The sequence below is a fragment of the Lutra lutra genome, chromosome 8 (assembly GCF_902655055.1).
Source record: "Lutra lutra chromosome 8, mLutLut1.2, whole genome shotgun sequence".
Taxonomy (NCBI): Eukaryota; Metazoa; Chordata; class Mammalia; order Carnivora; family Mustelidae; genus Lutra; species Lutra lutra.
This window is the reverse complement of record NC_062285.1, coordinates 39,039,631-39,060,028: the sequence shown is the minus strand read 5'-3', so window position 1 is coordinate 39,060,028 and position 20,398 is coordinate 39,039,631. Positions and strand designations below refer to the sequence as shown.

Here is a 20,398-nt window from a genome sequence, read left to right as displayed (position 1 = left end):
CCCAGGACAAGTGAGTCTACACAGGCACCCTTTAAGACTGCCCCCACTCTTTAAGGTTCCCTCTTTTCAGACATATGCCCTGTTGGTTTTCAAAACCAGATGTTTTGGGGGCTCATCTCTGGAGTAGGTCCCAAGGAATAAGGTACCTGATGTGGAGCACAAACTTCTCTCTACACAGGGACAAGCTCTATATTTATGAGATCCCTCCCGCAAGTGGGACACCATGCTAGGGGTGGCATTTTTGGCAAGACCATGCCTCTGCCTAACCTACCCATCTTGATGTGGCCTGTTTATCCATTGTGAAGGAGTTCAGTCCAGTAGTTTTCAGGTCTTTTTCCGGGGAAATGCTTCCCCAGGTAGCTGTAGATCTGTTGTGTCTACGAGAGGAGGTGAGTTTAGAATCTTCTCATGCTGCCATCTTGAATGGACGCGCCCTAGTCACACAGAGCACTCAGATCAAAAGGGATATCTCAGACCTTTAAAGAATCAAAGTGCAGGGGCGCCTGGGTGGCTCAGTGGGTTAAGCCGCTGCCTTCGGCTTGGGTCATGATCTCAGGGTCCTGGGATCTCTGCTCAGCAGGGAGCCTGCTTCCTCCTCTCTCTCTGCCTGCCTCTCTGCCTGCTTGTGATCTCTCTCTGTCAAATGAATAAATAAAATCTTTTAAAAAAAAAAAAAGAATCAAAGTGCACAGGGGCACCTGGGTGGCTCAGTCAGTTAAGCATTGGACTTTAGATCTCTGCTCAGGTCTTGATCTCCAGATTGTGAGGTCAAGCCCCATGCTGGGCTCCACGCTGACTGTGAAGCCTACTTAAGTAAATTTTTTTTTTAATTTTTTAAAAATTGGGAACCTGGGTGGCTCAGACGGTTGAGAGCCTGCCTTTGGCTCACATCATGATCTCTGGGTCCTGGGACTGAGCCCCATACTGGGCTCCTTGCGGAGCAAGGAACTAGCTTCCCCCTCTCCCTCTGCTCCCTACTCACACTTTTTCTGTCTCACTCCCTATCTCAAATAAATATTTTTTAAAAAACTGTTTAATTAAGAAAAGGAACCAAAATGGTCAATAACTGTTTGTTGATGAATTAATAGCATGACCTTAGGGCATGCTGAAGTGTGTCTACCCTCCTATCTACAGAGAACCTGAAACTGAGTGGAGGGATGGGCAGAGAATCAGGGAAAGGCCTCTTGGATCCACTTATGGGGGAGGTACCTACTCTATATACGCTTCAAGAAGCAAACTCTCAGATGAAGCAGGCTAAGGTCTTTCATCCAGTTTTTTCCAATTCCTCAGCCAAAAGGAGTTGCTGAGGTCTCTTTTCTTGCTGTGATCCCAGATTTCTCAAGGTTTGCAGACTAAGCTTTGCTCGTTTTTCCTCAACCCTAAACGCTGGTGCGCAGTCCACCCTGTGAGCTGATCAGACATCATTAACCCCCCAACAGTAGCCCAGTGCTGGGATCCCGGGTCCCCCGACGCATCCAGGTGGCTCCAAGCCTGGTGCGGCCACTTACCCTTCCCCACGCTCCTCACCCGCTTCTCTCGCCGAGCTGGGTCAGTGTCCCCACAGCACGGTAGAGCAGGAGGAAGAAGAATGACCCAGAGACCGAGCCACACAGTGTGGACTGCACTTTCACAGAGAATCTTTACGCCACAAAACATTTCTTTTCCAAGAGACGCTGAGAGGCAGTGGGGAGAAAATAAAACACCAAGGGGTTTTCAAATGTGAAACCCCACTCCGCCTTTGTTCTCATTTGATGAATGCACAAACCATGAGGCAGATGACAGGCCAAAGAACATTGTTGTGCTAGGAAAGTATATTTCATCGAGTCCCCTCTACAATCTCCGGGGAGAGGTAAGTTTGATGAATGATCAGTGCCGACGAGGACTTCACCAGCAGTCCTGCTGCGGAATCATCTAAGCTAGAATGGGGGGTTCACTGAGAACCCGGAGCTGCCTCTTCCCTTGTTTCCTTCTGCCTCCTGGCCACTTGTGACATTTCACAGGAGAGAAGCGCTACCGTGGCAGGTGATAAGAAAACCTTCAAAACAAATACACTGTTGGAAGTCCAAATGTCAAGTCCATCGCACTGCCTGAGAAGGAAGGCCTGTGAACTATACAGGCCCGGGTCTTCTTCCTTCCCATCTGCGGTTACGAGAGGATGGGGAGAAAGTCTGGTGCACTGTAGCTGTAGTATTTGCTGGTGGATGAATAAATGAATTCCCAGCCGAGGCTCGGATCTGGAGTGGCCAGCTGGCTTCTTAAAGAGCTGTCACTCAGGGACTCTCATTCTTCAGACACTATGAAAATCAGCAAGGGGTACTAAGCAGCCGAGCTCTTGGCAGCTTCCAGAACTTCCAGCCCTCCTTCTACAACTCTGGTAGCACTAGCGCGAGAAGCTGTCTGCTCCAGAGCCCAGATTCTAGGTTGACCCCAAGCCCCTGCCAGCACGAGCCCCGCACCACCTCCAACAACACCTGTCAACCAACAAGGTCAAGCGCCCTATCCCTGCCAGGTTCCCACGTTGACCCATATGGTAAAGGGGGTGGGGCTGGGAAGGGCAGAGGACTGTGCTGTATCCCAAAGCCCAGTGGGGTCTATTCCCAAGTAGTCTAATTCTCTTCCTTGCGGGGACATGAAGGGACTGCACATCCCTGTCCTCCCAGCCCTGTATACACGGGCCTTCACGAGGTGGAGTCTTTTCCCCAGCCCCAGGGTTCCAACCAGTCCTATGACCCACTTTGACCAAGCACCTGATGGATGTTACGCTGTGAGACCTCAGAGCCTAGATCCCAAGACATCCTGGAGATCCAGTTTGCACCGGAAAGACCAGGTTCCTTGAGGGGAGAAAACAGACTCAAGTGAGCAGGAGCACCAATCACCAGACAGGTGCAGAGGCTCCCAGCCTGTCTGGGCCCCGCAGAGCCCCAGGTGGCTGCCGCTGCATTACCAAGCTTAGGTAATGAGACCAGCCGAGCCGGGCTGGAATGGCGAGGCCACGGAACCAGGAGCAAACAAAAGGTTTCCTGTGTTCGTCTGCTACATTTGGGGATGGTTTGTTCTGCGGCGATCAGCAATCAATACCATACTCATCCTGCAAGTCCACACAGCTCTTCCCAAGAATGAGGTCATTCTCTATGCACTGATGTGGAAAAATGGCTAAAGAAGCCGCCAGTCAGTGTAACACAATTCTATTATGGAAATTGTTAAGTTAATAGGTGGACAGCTGGGTACCAGTCACTCATAAACATACCTGGAAAGAATAAAAACCCAAGTATTAACAGTGACTATCTCTGAAGGGCAGGATTATAGGAGATTTTCCTTTTATACAATTTATGTAAGGCACAACTATTATAATGAATTTGTTGTTATTTTTGCAACAACAACAAAGAAGAGTATGTAAAAAAAAAAAAATTCACCCTGAATTCTGCCACAAGATGATTTTTCCTAAAACATCCCCTTCGGCCTGTCACTCCCCCATTCAGGGACCAACACTGGCTCCCTATTGCTAGCCTCCTAGAATGTGACTCTCCTCTGGGTGGCATTCAAGGTACCCCTGTGTGGAGCCCCCTCTCTTGCCAGCTATGTCCCTCCTTCTTCCCTGTGCTCATCTCCAGGTCACACCCATCTCGACCCAGACCTCCACTACTGCAAACCCTAAAAGAACCCCTTCCTTTGCTTCTCGAAATCCCACCCCTCCCTTAAGGCCCAGGCTGATCTCCCCCAGGTTCCTCTTTGGGTCCTCGGAGAAAGTTCTAGCCAGTCCTGCCCCACATGGGATGGCGTACCATACTATTCTCTCTGCACTTCAGGTACCGACGGTCCCTTGAAGGGGGCCTTCACAGACACAGGCAGGCTGACCACCACCATCTCCAGCTTCTCTGGCCAACTGTGGGAGAAGGGAAGAGCCCAGACAGATAGTTCCAACCCACGTCCTTCTCCGTGCCCACAGCCTGGATGGTGGGTGATGACCTGAACTGAAGGTTCCTCCCCACCTGCCCATCTCCAGCAGCAAGTGGGAGCCAATTTGCAACGGCTGCTAATTCAGAGTGACTCATGCCTTCGGGGATGCTCTAGGGCTCTCTATCCCCAACCTCCAGTCCCACAGGCGGCATTCAGATCCAAACTCTGGCTTCAAACCTAATTGCCTTCCTGGGGGGCCCAACAGCGCTTCCTCCCTCAGGCAGCTGCAATGTGCACGTCGTTTTTTAAACAAAGCTGTTTAGAATCTCTCAGGATTAAGACAAGTGGAAAATTGCAAGCCCAGACCTCTACCGCGCTTTCTCTAAAACACAACATGTCATTCCATTCAAACCCAGCCAGTCACCCTGCCCCTCTGAGCCCTTTTCTAGGGCACGGCCCAAATGGGGGCTGGGGACCTGCTCGGGCAGAATCTGCTCCCTCTGTCCCAGGTGCCACCACCCTCAGGGCTTGTCGGAGAGTGGCAGGCCCCTCAGCCTGTTTCCACCCTGAGACAGGCGGCCCAGTGAGAGTGCTCAGGAATGGCTGCCGGATGCTGTGTTTGAGTCTGCGGTCGCCCTCTAAGGACGAGGCATTCACATTACAGGTATGCGGTGATGGACTGAAAGGGCTCAGGTGGGCCTCTCACCCAAGTCCCAGAACCATGCTGGAGAACTCCTTCCCACACAAACCCACACAGTCACACCCAGCCACACACACACGCTGGGGCAAACACACACAGACTAACCCCCCCACACGCAGACATATGCCTGGCCGCACCTTGTTCCAGCCTTGCTCAGAGTAGCCCTCTCTGCCCCCCATCATTCCCTCCCCCTTGCCATTGTTCTCAAAGGCCTCTCCCCAGGCCCTTGCCCCCACTCAGAGCCCGACCGTAGCCTTCCCTGGGAGTGGTTGGAGACTGTGCCACCGTGGGCCACGTGTGCCCCCATGGGGTGGCAGGTGGTGCGCATATCCCGGTGCAGACAGCCTGGGCTATGCTGCCCACAGGGGCTCCGGGAGACTTCCCAGGCACAGCTGGACATTGTCCAGGTTTTACAATCATTTATTCATTTTAATTTTTCTTTTTAACCTGAGAAAGGGCAGTTTTTCAAATGTGCACAAAGGAACTGTAAGGGTTAGCAGTGACCTACGCTGCTGAGGCCAAGGCCAAGACTCACTCAGATCCTGTGCCAGGGTTACAGGACCCTCAGCCTTCCTGCAGGGAGAGTCAAGCCTCCCCAAAAAAGCGGGGAGGGGGTGTATTCCCAGGGGGCCTGCTGAGCCGTCTGACTCTTCAGACCCCCTGGACAGCTGTCCATCCACATCCTTTCCTTTCCCATCCCCATCACAAAGTCAGATATTTGAATGAACACTGACCACGGAACATAAAAAGGGTCACAAGACTCTCAAAAAGTAAATGAGTATTCAGTGTACAATTCATTTCCAGCCACTGTGTGGGGAGTGAGAAGGAAGACAAGGGGAGAAGGGGTGTGGTAAACTCAAAAGCAAAGATAGTATTAAACAATGAATAGTCAGAAAACAATTCACATTTCACTTCTGAGAGTATAAACTGAAGCATGCGTACGGTGATGCTCCAAACCAGCGGAGCGGCTCCTTCTGGCTCTGTCCCGCTCACCACGGGCTCAACCAGCTCAGGTTGAGCTGCTGGTTTGAGAGGAGGCAAAGGGTTTGGAAGCTGGACTACACCCAGGCAGATATTCTCGTTTCATGATGCTGGGACTATACTTGAAGTCGAAATTATTGACTCATCCGGCTAGAGGACAGCAGTGGAACTTTCTAGCTCCTAAAGGCATCAGGCAGGGGTAGGAGGCAGTCAAAATGAAAGCGGCAGCAGAGCCACAGCAAGGGACGGAAGTCAGGCAGCCGGACCCTACTACCAACCTGACAGACCATCTCTGTAAACAACCTTCGCCCCCAGTGACTTCCCTCAGAAATCAGGGCCTCCGGTTTAATCATTAACTTCAATCTTTCCTCCTCCATCCACCTCTAGGCTCCAGGCAGAGAGGGCCCTTGTGAGAGGAGGACGTATTTGGGAAACCCTGGGACTGGCAGCCAAAACCCCCTCGTCCCACTCAGAGGCCACCTTCGTCAGAGCTAAAGGAACTGTTTGGGCCCCCATTCTGCAGGTGAGGAAACCAGCCTGAAGAAAGCAACTCATTTGCCAAAGGTCCCAAAGCCCATCAGGGGCAGAGGCCAGAGCCACATGAGAAACCCCCCATCCCAGGAGCTGGCCATCATCCCAGAGGCTCAAGAGCACTACGAGAAATGACAACACCAAAGCCCTGTGAGGCCAAGACCATAGGAGAAAATAAACTTCCTGTCTGGAGGGTCTCTCCCTCAGGTCTCCCCACGGTCTTCTGGCCAGAAACGACTGGTGATGTCAGGACCTATCTGTCTCCCAGAAAGCTCGCCCCCATGTTCTGCCCTGGCGGGACTCCCCTCAAGAGCAGGCCCCATAGAGTCTCCACTACAGGCCAGGCGGTCCCGCGTGTGGCCAGGCGGTCCTGCGTGCGGCCAGGAGGTGCTGAGTCCTCCAGCCTTTCCCCTCCCTGCCGCCTGCTCCCCACCAGACTTCTCCTACAGCTCAGGCTGCTGGGCCCGGCGGGCCTGTGCCGCTGTCCATCCGCAGGCCGTGCTCCAAATCCCAGAGCTGCAACGTGAAAGCAGACACCCCACCCCGGCCCCTGGGAGGAGGGGGGAAGACTTAAAATGGGAGCTCTGGCATTCCTGCCGCGCAGCAGGCCAGAGGACGACCCGGGCACAATTCTCAGGAGCCACCAGGAGGGGCGGCAGGTCTGCAGTGGGAAGGGCAGGGGCTGCAGGCGTCAGGCTGTTCGGCCTGGAATCCCTGCCCCACCTCCCACTCCAGATGTGGTCTTGGCCCTGCCCCGACCCGCTGCAGCCCCTGTAATGTGGGGGCAAACGAGGGCTACCTCGAAGGATCTGGGTGAAATCAGTGAAGTTTAAAGTAAGATGTGATAGGACTTCAGTTAAATTCATTGTAGACATAAAGAGTCTGAAACAGAGGCTCCCTGGGGATGGTGACAAATGTGAGCGCGGGCATCCTAAGTATGATATGCAAAGTATGGCAGGACAAGAAGAGGTCCGGCCACTGGGGGCCAGCTTAGCACCTCCCCCGGAACTCAGAGAGAAAGGAATCCTCTGGCAAGGTGAGCAGTCAGCCAGCACCACCCTTCCACCCTCTGCCCCCCTCCCCACCCCCACACTGCTGAATTCTTGGAAGGTGAGAGGTTTACAAATCACCCAGCAGGAGGGAGCCGCCAGATAAAACACACATAAATTAAAACACAAAAAGGCCCAGGTCTGTAAGCAGCAACCCCAGGGAACCTGAATCAGCCCCATCCACCAGGGCTGCCTACCTGCCTAAGAGCTCCTGCCTAGCTCCAGCGGGCGTGGGGGGCCCTTGATGCGCAAGTGCTGAGAACAAAAGAAGCTATCGGCAAGACCCCAGGAGCCTCTGCGAGCAGAGATTAGGATCCTGGGGAGGGCCAGGGGCCACCCAGAGGGCCAGTATGAAGGGGCAGAAATAGGTAGGATTGGCCAGATTCCCCTAGATTCTTTTCTGGCCAGCTAGGGGGAGGTCCTCCACCCTGGCCCCCAAGCCTGCTGGGAGGAGACAGGAAGCAGGAAGTTATAGGCCTCTCCTACTTCCCTAGGTCTCCTCCCTGTAATCAGGATGGCTAGGAAAAAAGTTGAGAGCACTACCCCAACTGGCAGTCAGAAATAGTGGGGAGGGGAATAACTGTCTCCTTAGCCCCCAAAGCCCCATTGAAGGAGCTTATCAATTCAAAGTCAAGATCAACGACAGAGAGACATCTAGAAAATATCAGCGTCCCATTCTGCCCTCCCTCCCCAATCCACAGTTAAGGGCACAGGAGACTTGAGACGGTTTCTAACACACACTTTCAGAGACCACACAACCAGCCCAGACCTACCTGTTCCTTTGAATTGCCTGCAAAACCCCTTGGCCGCTGACAGATAAGAGAAGATCCCAGGATATTCCTGCAGGAAGGTTAAAAAAAAAAAAAAAAATTAGGTCATCACTCTGCTGGGAAGCCACTCCAGGGTGAATTGTGTCCAACAACGGCCACCCTTTGGGGAAGCAGCCTCCTCCTGAGAATCTATTCAATCAACAGACACAGAAGGCGCCTGAAACTGGTTTCAACTGCGGTGCCAATGCCACTCCGCTAACAGTGGGTGACTGAAGAATCACGCGCAGAACCTGAGCCCCAGCTCCCCAGTTACGATGGTGTGATCGATTAGTGATGTCTGCTACGGGCAGTTACAGAGGTACTGTATCCACCTTAAACCTATCCACGCCAAACCTATCCATGCCAGCCCTGGGTAGACCCTTGGCATCGAGGGTTTAACATCTGTAATTCCGACCCCTGACAAATGATCTGAAGTTTCAAGATCTGTACGACGATATAACTTTACTGAGACGGGACTCTGACTCACAAACCCTACCTGAGGGGCCGATGGAAAGGAATAGGCCATGTCGTTCTTCCCACCTCCACCACATCCACGGTTATCTTGTGGAGCTACAACATTGCAGCAGAAAATGGCCATCAAGGGAGAGAGAAAACCGGAGCGAGGCTGGAAGGGTAGTTAACTCGGGCAATGAAAATATATACAGGAGACATTTGGCTCTCGGCAGAACGTGACTCTGGAAAAAGGCCCCTGTACAAGTACATATTGCCATGGATGCAAATCTGGCATTGCAGAAGGTGCAGGATTCATTTCCTGAGGACCATTTCAGAGGTCCACACTGTGCCCACTCTGTGCCACTCAGCAGTGAGCACTGGGCCAGGAAGAACACACAGGAGCTGCAATCCACGTCCAGAAGGGGCTTCCGATCTACTTGGAGAATGTTGGTAAGCACTGTGAACAGCAAACGGCGCTCCCCACCGACAGCCAGCCAGCTTAGAATCCGCTTCAGTCCAACCCCCTTCCTTGTTTCCTCACCAGCCCCATCCGACTCAGCCCTCTGCTCCACCTCCAAAACAATCCCCGTCCAGCTCCTCTCCTTGCCATTCCTCACAGCTGTCCAGTGCTCTCCCCACCATGATTTTCCCCTTTCCCAGACCCCAGACTCTCCCTCCTTAGCCCTAGCCCTGCCTCTGCAGCCCCTATGCCAGAACCCACAGAGTTCCCGGGCCTCCCAGTGTTGACTTCTGTCTCCCCAACAGCAGCTCAGCGCCTGCACATGGTGGGCACTCGGCTTAGCGTGGACGGAAAGATGGGTGAATGGATGGGTGGACGGATGGAATTCCTGGGCTGCGCGTGTGCGGCCATCACAATAGACCCACTGTCTACCTGTCCAGGCTTTTCTCCTCTGCTTCCCTTCACACAACCCACTCATCTCTCAGCCCACGCTCTCAGCACCTCTCTGCACACTGATCCTTCTTACTTCTGAACTGCAAGCCACTCTTCCAAGTTCACATCGAACACCACCTGCTGCGTGAGGTGCTGCTCCAGAATTGCGGTGACCAATCCCCCTGTCTGAACCCCCACAATACCGTAGGCCACACACCTTATACCTTGAATTGCCACTTTTTGAAGCCCTTTCTTAACCTTTCCTGCATTATACACCCCATGAACACAAGGGCCTTTACGTTTTTTCATTTTTGCATCATGGGAATTTAGACCAGACTCTTGTACTATGACACATTCGGTGCTTGTGGAATTCACTAAAGAATCACCCCGGGCAGTGTGTAAAAGCCAAGACAGAAAATGCCAGAGGAGTTCCAAGGCAAAAGAGGTGATTTGGGGATGGGTGGCCCAGGAAGGCTCCAGGAAGGAACTCAATCATGAGTAGGGTCTTGAAAGAGGGGGAGGTTGGGGTGGTGAAGAGCACTCCAGAAAACCGGAACTGTGTGAACTCAGGGACAGAGAAGGAATGAGCAAAGCATGCTTGGGAGAGGAGTTTGGCTGGAACTGAGGGTCCCTGGGGGAGAAGGCCGGGAGATAAGGCTTGACAGGAAGGCTGGGGATGGATAGGAAGGATGCTGAGGGCCAGGCTAGGGTACCTGGATTTGATCCATTCCCTCTTAATCAGTGAGGATGACAATCACACGAGGCCTGGGCTTTAATGGTAGAAGAAAAGAAGTCTTGTCCTCTCTTGCTCTGAGCTTATTAATCTCCTCAGCTAGGTTATAAATAACAACCACTATTTATTGCACACCTGCTGTGTGTGAGGCCCGAAGCTATCTCATTGCTCCTTCTAATAGCCCTGAGAGCTTGGTATTGTTATCTTCCTTTCGCAAGCAGGAAGCTAAAGCTGCAAGAGGTGAGGCACTTGCCCAAGGCCTCACGCACTCACTCACTCACTTAACAATGCAGTAGGGACTGGAATTACAGACGGGGAGGCTGGGATAAGGGCCATTCTCCAGCCAGCTACCACAGGCCCAAGGCCCTCCCATTTGAGCTGAGCTGCTTCTCCACAACTGGCCTTACTAATTCCTCAAGGCCAACATGTACTGAGCACACAGTAGGAGAACAATAAAGCACACTAAGGAGAACTGTGGTTTGGTGGGGGGAAGAAACGGAGCGCTACTGTTTAATGGGCCTTCGGTTTCAGTCCTGCAGGATGAAAAAGTTCTGGAGATCTTCCGCACAACAGCGTGAGTATACTTACCACGACTGAACTCTACATTTTAAAACGGCTAAGATGGTACATTTTGTTATGTTTTATACCACAATTAAAAAAATTTTAAATAGGGTGCACTTATTGCTTGACTGATTGGCTGCCATTAGCATTTTTTTGGTCAATTATCTAATACAGGAAGAGACTCTAGAAACGTTTTAATCCAGTAACCCTCCAAAACACAGAGCTGAAAAGGGGAGGTAACATGCCCAGGGCTGCACAAACAGATGGTATTAGAGCTAAGAGCAGAGCCCAGCACTCCACAGACTCAGTGGGGAAGAATGGCAGAGACAGCACAGCATAATGCAAAACACATGGCGGGGGTGAGGGGGTTGGGGGGAGTCAGAAGCCACGGGTTCAAGTTCTGCTTCTTCTACCTAATCAGTTCTGTAACCTCACAGAAGTCATTGACCCTCTCTGCGCTTCATTTTTCCAATCTGTAAGAAGGCAATTAAAAAGAACGTGTGGCTCAAATAAAATTATATACAGCTAATGTGCAGGGAAAGCACTTGGCCAACTACAAATTACTTTATAAACACTGGTCATTGTTAGCAATGCTAAATATCTGTTCATAGATTTAAAGATTAAAATCTGATTTAGTCAAACCAAAAGAAAAATAAATCCCATTCCATTCTGGTCTATTTTCAGCTGTTCGGGGGCCTTGCGCACAGCAGGTCTTCAATGAGTAAGTACAGAGCTGATTTACCCTCCAGTTTCATCCACCCCAGTCCCATTCCCCCCCTCATCCCCAACCCAAAGCCCAGCTGCATCAGCCCTGCCGGGACCAGGTGGAAGATAGGAAGCTCCGTGAATGTCTGCCTCCCTGGCTGCATTCCTTAGCTAAATATAAATGATTTGTCCAGTCCATTGTTTGAAATTATCCATAATACCTCGCCTCCCCTCCCCATTACTTATGGTGACAAGCTGACTGCACATCTTTATAGCAGAACATACATAGAAAACATTCTCTGTGGCTATTTTTAGTAGAGAGAGGGAAGCTGGCGGGTATACAGGGATCAGAGCATGAGTCCTCAGTTTTCTCCACTAGTCCAGGAAAGCTTCCTGGAGGAGGAAATACCTGAGTCACCTCAGAGAAGAGGACAGCTACAGGTCAGAAGGACACCCTCATATAATGAGTTTGCTCCCCTGAACCAAAGGGAAGTGAGCTGCTGCCCTCTTATCCTCATTTTTGGGATGGGGAGGAAAGGTTGACACAACCCAGGCGACCCCATATTATTCCAATGCTGCAGGTTGGCCCAGACAGTACAGGCATTTGGGGAGGAGTCAGGGAAGAGGTCAATATCTTCTTTTTCAAAAAGAGGACAATCAAAGATTCCAGTTCCGAGATACATAAGTATAAATTCTGCTCACATAACAAGCCAGTTTCTTGTTTGGACTTTTTTTTTTTTTTTCCCCGTAACCACAAGAAAGTTTTTTAAAGTCCCAAACTTGGACGCACAGATGGACTACATCTTGGAACTCGGGGTGTGCCAAAGCCCTGTCACTGTGACTGCCGATCTGCCAGCGGTGGCCCAAGGAGTGGTCAGGGGTGTGTGGGGGGGGGACACAGGCAGCATCCCAGCCCTGCTGGAGCCCCCACCTCCCCTGGGGGCGCTCTAGGGACTACCCCAAGCCGGTCCACTGGGCCACACAGTCAGAAAGCCTGGACAGCTCTGGGGCTCTCCCTTTCTAATGCATCCTACAGCCCTCCCATCCCTTCACTCGGGATTCCGCTGTCCGCTCTCCCGCAGCCCCTCTCTCAAAGGGTCTTCCTCCAAGCCTCTCCCCCAGCAGAGCCCTCTTCGCTCTATTACGGGGCCCCGGCCCCTCTATTACACCCCTTCCCCAGCCGCTTCCCGCGTCCTCACACGGCGCCTACCCCATCCCTTCCTCTCGGCTCGCCCACTGCCGCCCTCCCGTCACCCCTCCCCGGGGCGCCCCCGAGCCGCTCCCCACGATGGGGACCCGGGCGCGGGCTGGCCTGGCCCGCCCACAGCCGGCCCGAGCCCTACAAGGTCTCGCGCTCCCGGGTCCCCAGCCCGCCGCCCGACCGCCCCGGGCCGCACTCACCGAGCTCGGAGAACGTGGGGTCCCGGCTCACTCCCGCTCCCGCAACGCCGCAGCCAGCGGAAACGGGGGGCGGGGCCGGAGTGGGGGGGCTCGCGGCGGGGGGCGGGGCCTGCCCGGGAATGGCGAGGCCGCGGGGCGGGGCCGGCCGTGGGGCGGGGCGGGGCCGAGGGGGCAGCAACTCGATCGCGGAGGGAGGGATCGGAACCCAGGGAGCGAGCCGTACTCGGTCCCGGGGGTCGCCCCGCTCCGTGCGGGCCGGAGAGAGCCCGCAGGGAGCCCACGGCCGCGCTGGGCACCGGCGTCCCGGGCCAGGCGTGGCCGCCCTGTGAGCTTCCTTCCGGAAGCCTTCCTCCCCTCCCGCCGCGGGGTCCCGACCGGCCGCTCCGCCGAACCGTCCGCGCGACGCCGGTCCGCTACCCCACGCCGGCCCGGGCCGCCGCCGCGAGCAGTCGTGGGGAGGGAGCGGTCGGGGCCCGGGAGTCCGCGCGCTCGCCCCGCCCAGAGGGCCGTCGCGGCCTGGGTCGCCGTTGTACCCCGCGAGCTGCGCAGGCCGGCCTCCCGCCTCCTCCCCCACGCCTGAGAAATCCGTCCCGGGTATTCGGGGCGGACCGATTGAGATGTTGACGACGCGGGTGTGTAGTGACCCTGTCCGGAGATACCCTAGAGGAGGAGCGGCTATCTGTCTCCCCAGGAGCGAAAGGCCTCCAAGTGCGGGTAAAGGGCACCGTGTGGCGGAGGAGCTGGGTTGAAGCAGGAAAAATTCCAGGGAGGCATCTCTGGCCCAGCACTTTCGATAGGCCTTACGGAGCCTGGATTCTGGAAGCCAGAAGGCCTCGACCCTTTTCCGAAGTGAGGCTGAACAGCCGTCGCTTCTCAGCATTATTGTCGTCAGGCAGAAGCAGTGCTGCCCACGTGCACGGTGGTGGGCTGAGTATGAGTTGGGTCAGAGTTTTTAAACCTGACTGTAATCACCAGGGTCCCCTTGGCCTCTCCTAATTGGACTGGCAGCTCCTACTCATCTCCTGGGCCCCCTCCCCTTTATGCACTCACAGCCTTGCTAGTGTCCATTACATAATCAAATAATCCTCCTCCCTCTGACTCCCCTTTACTTCCTTCAAAGCCTTGATCACGGCCCCCCACCCAGAGTCTTCCTACACTAACCCCCACGGACCCCAATGTCTCCAGTCACGGAGCAGCCCTTTAGCACAAGATTGCTAGCTCTGCCCAGCTTCCAGAAGAGGAAACTGAGACCCAGGGAGGGAAAGGGACTTGCTAGAGATTCCTGCACTGGAGCAGGTGCTCCTGTAAAAACAAAGAGAGGCAGACTGCTGCGCAAGTGACCAAGGGGCTTTGGAGCTCTACAGACCCGGAAGGGAATCCTGGTTCGCGGCCTCTTATGGGTTGTGACCTCTCTAGGCCTCAGTTTCCTTACCTGTGAGATGTGACTGCTTAGTACCAATGCCACAGGGTTGAGGAGATGATGGAGGCAAAAGCACAATATTTGGGGCGCCTGGGTGGCTCAGTCTGTTAAGCATCTGCCTTCCGCTCGGGTCATGATGCCTGGGTTCTAGGATAGAGCCCCCATGGGCTCCCTGCTCAGTGGGGTGCCTGCTTTCTCCTCTTCCTCTTCCTGCCACTCCTCCTGCTTGTGCTCTCTCTTTCTCTCTCTGAAATAAATAAAATCTAAAAAAAAAAAGAGCACAATATTTGACGCATCCTGGGAGCCTAACAAATGTTAATTTCCTCCTGCCCTTTAAAGGAAGACAAATCAGAAATAATAGAATTATGGAGCCTTAGAGATGGAGAAACCTTAGAGGTCCCTCAGCAAAACCCCAGAAAGTGGTTTTTGTCCTCCGTTAACACATCCAGATTTGGGGGGACTCAGTGCCCCCAGATGGGTTTACAGCTGTAAGAAAACCACGTAAGGAAAAGCTGTAGGGGATATGGAATTATTGAACACAAAGGCAGCCAAGGGGACTTGCAGTTTGTGAGGCTGCTCATGTCTGTTGAGGACAAAACTCAAATAATTGACCTGACAAGGAGGCAAGACACGCTTAGGCAGGAGCTCCCAAAAGCACGGAGCCACCCTGTTCCCTGTAGCGGACTTCTGAGGAACATCATTGCATTTCTGCCCTGGAGATTCTGGAAACGCTGAGGAATAATTATCCTATTGATAAGGTGACTATATCCAGGTTGTCAGGCCACAATCCATTTACTCTACTTGTCCTGGCATAGTTATTAATAGTCCCCCTTTCAATACTCTGGTTTCTCTTCAGATCGCATAAATCTTTCGCCTTTTTAATAGTCCCCCTTTCACTCTCAAAATAGCTTGGTTTGGGGGAAAAAAAAATTATATGACACTTTAACTATGAACAAAGGCAGTACTCCAAACAGCTCCTTCCAGCACTGGTCGTCAGCAGTTCTGCTGGAATTTCTGAAACCCTAAAGACTTCAAAAGATTGTGTGTCCATTTATCCCCCTTGAGATCTCCAAGGCAAATAAAAAATGGTAAGCACACCTTCCCCCAAGTCAAGCTAAGGGACGGTGCCTGCCGCATTGCGACACCTAGCGAGCAGAGTTCACACTGCCGGAGGCTGGGAGCACCATCACAAGGGGCCATAGGTTTCTCCAAGCCAGCTCGTGAAGTAGAGAACAAGCAGACATTTCCCAAGTGCTTACATGTCAGGCACCATTCCAAGTACTTCCCATGTTTCCATTCATTTGATCCCCACAACAGCTCCACGAGATAGGTGCTATCAGGGTCCCTGCATTTTACATATGAGGGGACGGAGGCTCAGAGTGTAGGTATCTTCCCCCAGGTCCTGTTGCCCTAAAAGACTGAGCCAGGATAGAAGCCCAAGTTGTCAAGCTCCAGGGCTGGGGCAGTTAACCACTACTGTGTCCAGCCCCCCCCCTTGGCTACAGCAGCCAGGTGACTGCACAGGTGTCTTGCCTCGCAAGTGACATCAACCAGCCTTCCGCTGTGGAGAAGACAGGGAGAACAGGAAGTGGGGAGGGTGGGGAGACCTACCTCCCATCTCCCAGTGAAGAGTGGTAGTTTCTGCATCCCCCCGGGACCGGGCACCAAACCAGACCGGGAGAAGATTTATAACCATCAGCCGGATGCACTGTGAGCTGCTCATTGAAAGAAGCACTTTCAGGCGTGAGGAATGAAACGGTTACTTCCCTACACCACTCCCTTCACCATTTGCTCAGTTTGAAGAGTGCTTACTGATCATGGAAGGCTGCCAGCTGCGCCCGGAGGACCCAAACCAGACCTCCCCCCATCTTCATGGTGAAGAAAGCAGAAGTGACCAAAGATGGCTCCCTGGCTTTCTTTCCACACTCCCTCCCCTAAAGAATGCAAATCATCCCAAGGGCCCCTCTTTCCCCCAATTTCTTTCTCTTCCAAAGCTCAGAGAGGGAGGAGTAGCAGGGCTGAGCAAGCCTTTGTCATAGGATCGCCATGTGATATTTGGGACATACTTATGCTAAAAAAAAAAAAAATTTCTAAAAAAATTCTTCATCATTTATCTGAGTATCCTGTATTTTTAGTTGCTAAATCCGGCAACTCCACTTCAGCATGGATTGTTGCTAAAATAGTCAGAAAACTGTACTAAATCAGAGGTCTGTAAATTTTTCCTGTAAAGGACCAGACACTAAATATTCTCGACTTTGTAGTCTATAACAGTCTCTGTCATAACTACTCAACCCTGCCCCTGTAGAATCCATAAGCAATTCAGAAATGAATAAGCATGACTTTATTGCCAGGGACGCCTGAGTGGCTCAGTCAGTTAAGCATCTGACTCTTGGGTTCAGCTCAGGTCATGATCCCAGAGTCCTGAGACCGAGACCTCTCCCTCTGCTCCTCCTCCCCATCTTGAATAAATAAACAAACAAACATACAAATAAACAAATCTATCTTTTTTTAAAAAGCACTTTATTTATAAAAACAGGCAACAGCAAACATCGCCTACTCCTGGCTCGAGTTAAGGTCTCTAGATTCCTGGCTACCTTCAGAGGTATTGTGAGGGTGACAGTGGCCTAGACCCAAGTTCTCGAGTGTGAAAAACAGAGACTGATCAAAACCATTGCCTGTAATGAACACCAGTATTTCTGAGGGGCTGTGCCCAGGTGCATGTGTGCGACCCAAGGTGGGTTGGTGCCTGCAGGAAGCACGCACGCCTAGAGTGGTTTGGAAGCATCTAGGTCTTACAAAGTCTTGCTCAGACTCTGTCTGAAAAAGTACAGATTCTATGTTTGGGATTCCTAGCGGTCAGCATGTGCCCTGTAAAGACAAAAATGCACAGGCAACATCGTGAAATCAGACAGAAAGTTCGGAGCCCGAGGAAAGCAAAACACCCCCGCAGAAGGCCTGAAGGTCAAGCTACAGCTGTTGGCACTCTTACACCTGACGGAGAGGACACAAAAACCCATGGAAGCTATCTGTGAGTGTCTGTGCATGCTCGGGTGCCACACGCACACCAACTACCCCAACACGTGGGTAGCAAATTGCGTGGTGGGTTGAAATTAATAAATCCAACAGTAATAGCCATATGAGTTACATTTATATCAACGTTCTTAATGACCTTAGATTATCCCTATACGCTTATCAAAGGCAATTCCATGGTTTAAAATCACAACTCAAGTTCCGCCCTTCCAACCAAAGCCACATGCTAAAAGCGTTGACCAATTAAAGCCTTAAATCTGATCATCAGTTTGCCACAGTACAGGAAACAGTAATGTGTCTGCCGGGCATGGTACAAGATAAGGGCAAAGAATCACACAAGCAGCAGATGTTAGCGGGCCCTGTGAAGGATTTTGACGTGCACATATGTCTTAAGACACATAAATCATCACAGAAGTGTTTTATACAAAGAATGACAGGCTTGGATTTGCATTTTTGAGACTCTCACTCTGGCTGTAGTATAGAGAACAAATTGGAGAGTGGTGGGAGCCAAAATGGTTACAGGAGGCGTAAGCCCTGCTCTAGGCACAAGATGAGGTCAGCTTGCTCTAGGCTGGGGTAGTGATGGAGGAAGGATATGGATAGACTGGAAAGAGATTGAGAAGATGAGATGTACAGATGGGTGACGGATATGGGAAACTGGGTAGGGAAAAGTGTCAAAAACGACTTGTCAGGTTTCTGATCACCCTAAGGACATGGCAGTTGGAGCCATCCATTGAGACAGGCAATGGGGAAGAGGACTAGATTTAAGGGAAAGATCATGAGTTCGAAGAAGATGAGGGCTAATAAGTATCCATCAGACTCCGCGATTGAAGATCACTGGGGATCTTGGAAAGAGTCATTTCATTGAACTGATGACACAGAAGCTGGGCTGGAGAGCATTGAGAGGGGAGTAGAAGGTGAGAAATGGGGAAAGACAATTATGGCAAGAAAAGAAGCTGGGAAGATACACAGGGCAGATAGCTGAAGGAGGCTGTGTTTGAGGAATTCAGTAGGGAGAACTGAACTGATCCATGGAAAGAGTCCTATTTCTGGTGTAGATGAACCTGTTTGTAACTGACCAGCCCTCTCACAGATAATATTGATGCTTTCTGGACAACAATCAAGACAAAGAAATGAACCAAAGAACACCAAACCAACCAACAACGACGTGAAGACCACGGAGAGCGAATTGTGTAGACAGATTTTGGAGGGGATTCTAAGCGTAGAAGAAAAACCGACATGAGATGAATTCCTATTTGTGTGTGTGTGTGTGTGTGTGTGTGTGTGTGTGTGTGTGTGTGTGGATTTTCCCCATGTTGACCACAGTCGTGGTGCAGCAGAGGATGGCTATAATTCCAGTAGAAATCCCACAATTTCTTAGGCAGAGGAGGCAGAGAATAGAGCCCAGAGCAGTCAGGGTTGCTGAAGAGTGAGGGGTGAATCCTAGAAAGAGGAAAGGAAAGAGCCAGAGAAAAGGAACACAGATTTCTCTGCATAAACTCTGCCCAAGTGTTTGGCTTACCTTGAACCGCATATGTGGGGTGCCAGCTAAAGATGAAAGAACCAGACTGAGACTTGAGCAATTGCCTACAGCAGGTAGGACAAGTCTGTAATTTGAGTGTAATCAAGTTAATTACTTGCTTAAAAAAAATCAGTGCTTTTCTGAGCGATAAAATAGAATCCAGAGTCTCTTCAACATAACCTTCAAAATACTCAGGATATGATCCAAAATTACTCAACATACAAAGAACCAGGAAAATGTGACCCATTCTCAAAGGATAAGCAGGCAACCGATGCCAATCCCAGATAATTCAGATGTTGGAATGATCAGACAAGAATTTTAAAACAGCTATTATAACTCTGTTCCAGTATATAAAGAAAAATGCATTTATAATAAATGAACAGATAGGAAACCACAGCAGAAAAATAGAAAATATAAAAAATATATAAATAAATATATAAAATTTTTAATAAAAATATAAAAAAGAATCAAATGGAATTTTTTTTTAATTTTTGAGAGAGAGAGAGAAAGTATGAGTTGGGGAGGAGCAGAGGACAGGGAGAAGGAGAATCTTAAGTAGACTCCATGCCCAGTGCCGATCCCAGCGTGGGGCTTGATCTCACAACCCTGAGATCATGACCTGAGCTGAAATCAAGAGTCAGATGCTTGAGGGCTGGGGGAATGGGTGAGCCTGGTGGTGGGTATTAAGGAGGGCACGGATTGCATGGAGCACGGGGTGTGGTGCATAAATTCATAAAAATGAATATTGGAACACTGAAAATTTTTTAAAAAATAAAAATAAAAAATTGGAGGAACCTGGGTGTGGGGGGTAAATGGGTACTTTCTGTATTATCTTTGTAATTTTTCTGTAAGCCCAAAATGATTTTTATATTAAAATTTCTTCAAAATACTTAATAACTATTAAATATTTTTTTAAAAAAGAGACCCTTAACCAACTGATCCACCCAGGCACCCCTCACATGCAAATTTGAGAACTAAATATCTGGTATTTTTTAAAAATTCACTGGATGGGCTTACTGGCCAAATAAGATCTCAGTGGAAGGAGAAAATGAACTTGAAGATAAATCAATAGAAAGTAAACAATCTGAAAGAGAGAAATAACTAATATATAGGTAATTGAAGTCCCGGAAGAAGAAGAGAGAAGTCGTGGCAAAAATACATATATTTAAAAGCTTATGGGGAGGATCCAATCAAGAGGAAGAGGTTGAATATATGGGAAAGATAAGAGACGGCAACTAGTAAAAGCTTTTATAGAGTAAGAGAAGGGATGGAATCCAAGGTCCAAGTGATGAGATCCAGCCAAAGCAGAAAAGATGAAAACTCTTGCTTCACAGTAAGAGGGAAAAGAGGATGGGATGGGAGCAAACGTAGGTGGATTTGTGTCCTATATGGGGATTTTCATTTGATGGCTTCTATTTTCCCTTTTAAAGAGAGAGGCTGAGAGACAGAGACAAGTTCGTTTGCTGCAAGTGCAAGGGAAAGGAAGCGCCAGAGGCTTGAAATCATCACTGTGGGAGACTGAGATCATCACAGACACTTACCAGTGTTCCCTGGGTGTATTAAGGGCTTGTTGGAACATAGTAACGATGAATTTATGCAGAACCAATATTCCCTGTTGTGTGACTTTCCCTGCAGCTACTTGAATGCAAGCACGCTGGTTTGGGATAGTTGGGGATTTGCCAGATGGGTGTGACCAAATGACAGAGGATCAAGG

The 20,398-nt window shown here is 50.9% G+C and overlaps 1 protein-coding gene across 3 annotated transcripts in view; it reads right to left on the bottom strand.

The window, feature by feature from the left end:
• Positions 1-12,852, bottom strand: part of TSPAN9 (tetraspanin 9) — a 189,915-nt gene extending 177,063 nt beyond the window's left edge. The window contains exons 1-2 of one of the 3 annotated variants that reach the window (XM_047740919.1): positions 12,713-12,852; positions 7,932-7,998 (exon numbers count right to left, since the gene is read on the bottom strand). The gene's annotated coding sequence lies outside the window, so the exon portion shown is untranslated. The remainder of the gene's footprint in view (positions 1-7,931; positions 7,999-12,712) is intronic. The other 2 variants (XM_047740917.1, XM_047740918.1) reach the window with 2 other exon arrangements.
• Positions 12,853-20,398: the final 7,546 nt, after the last annotated feature.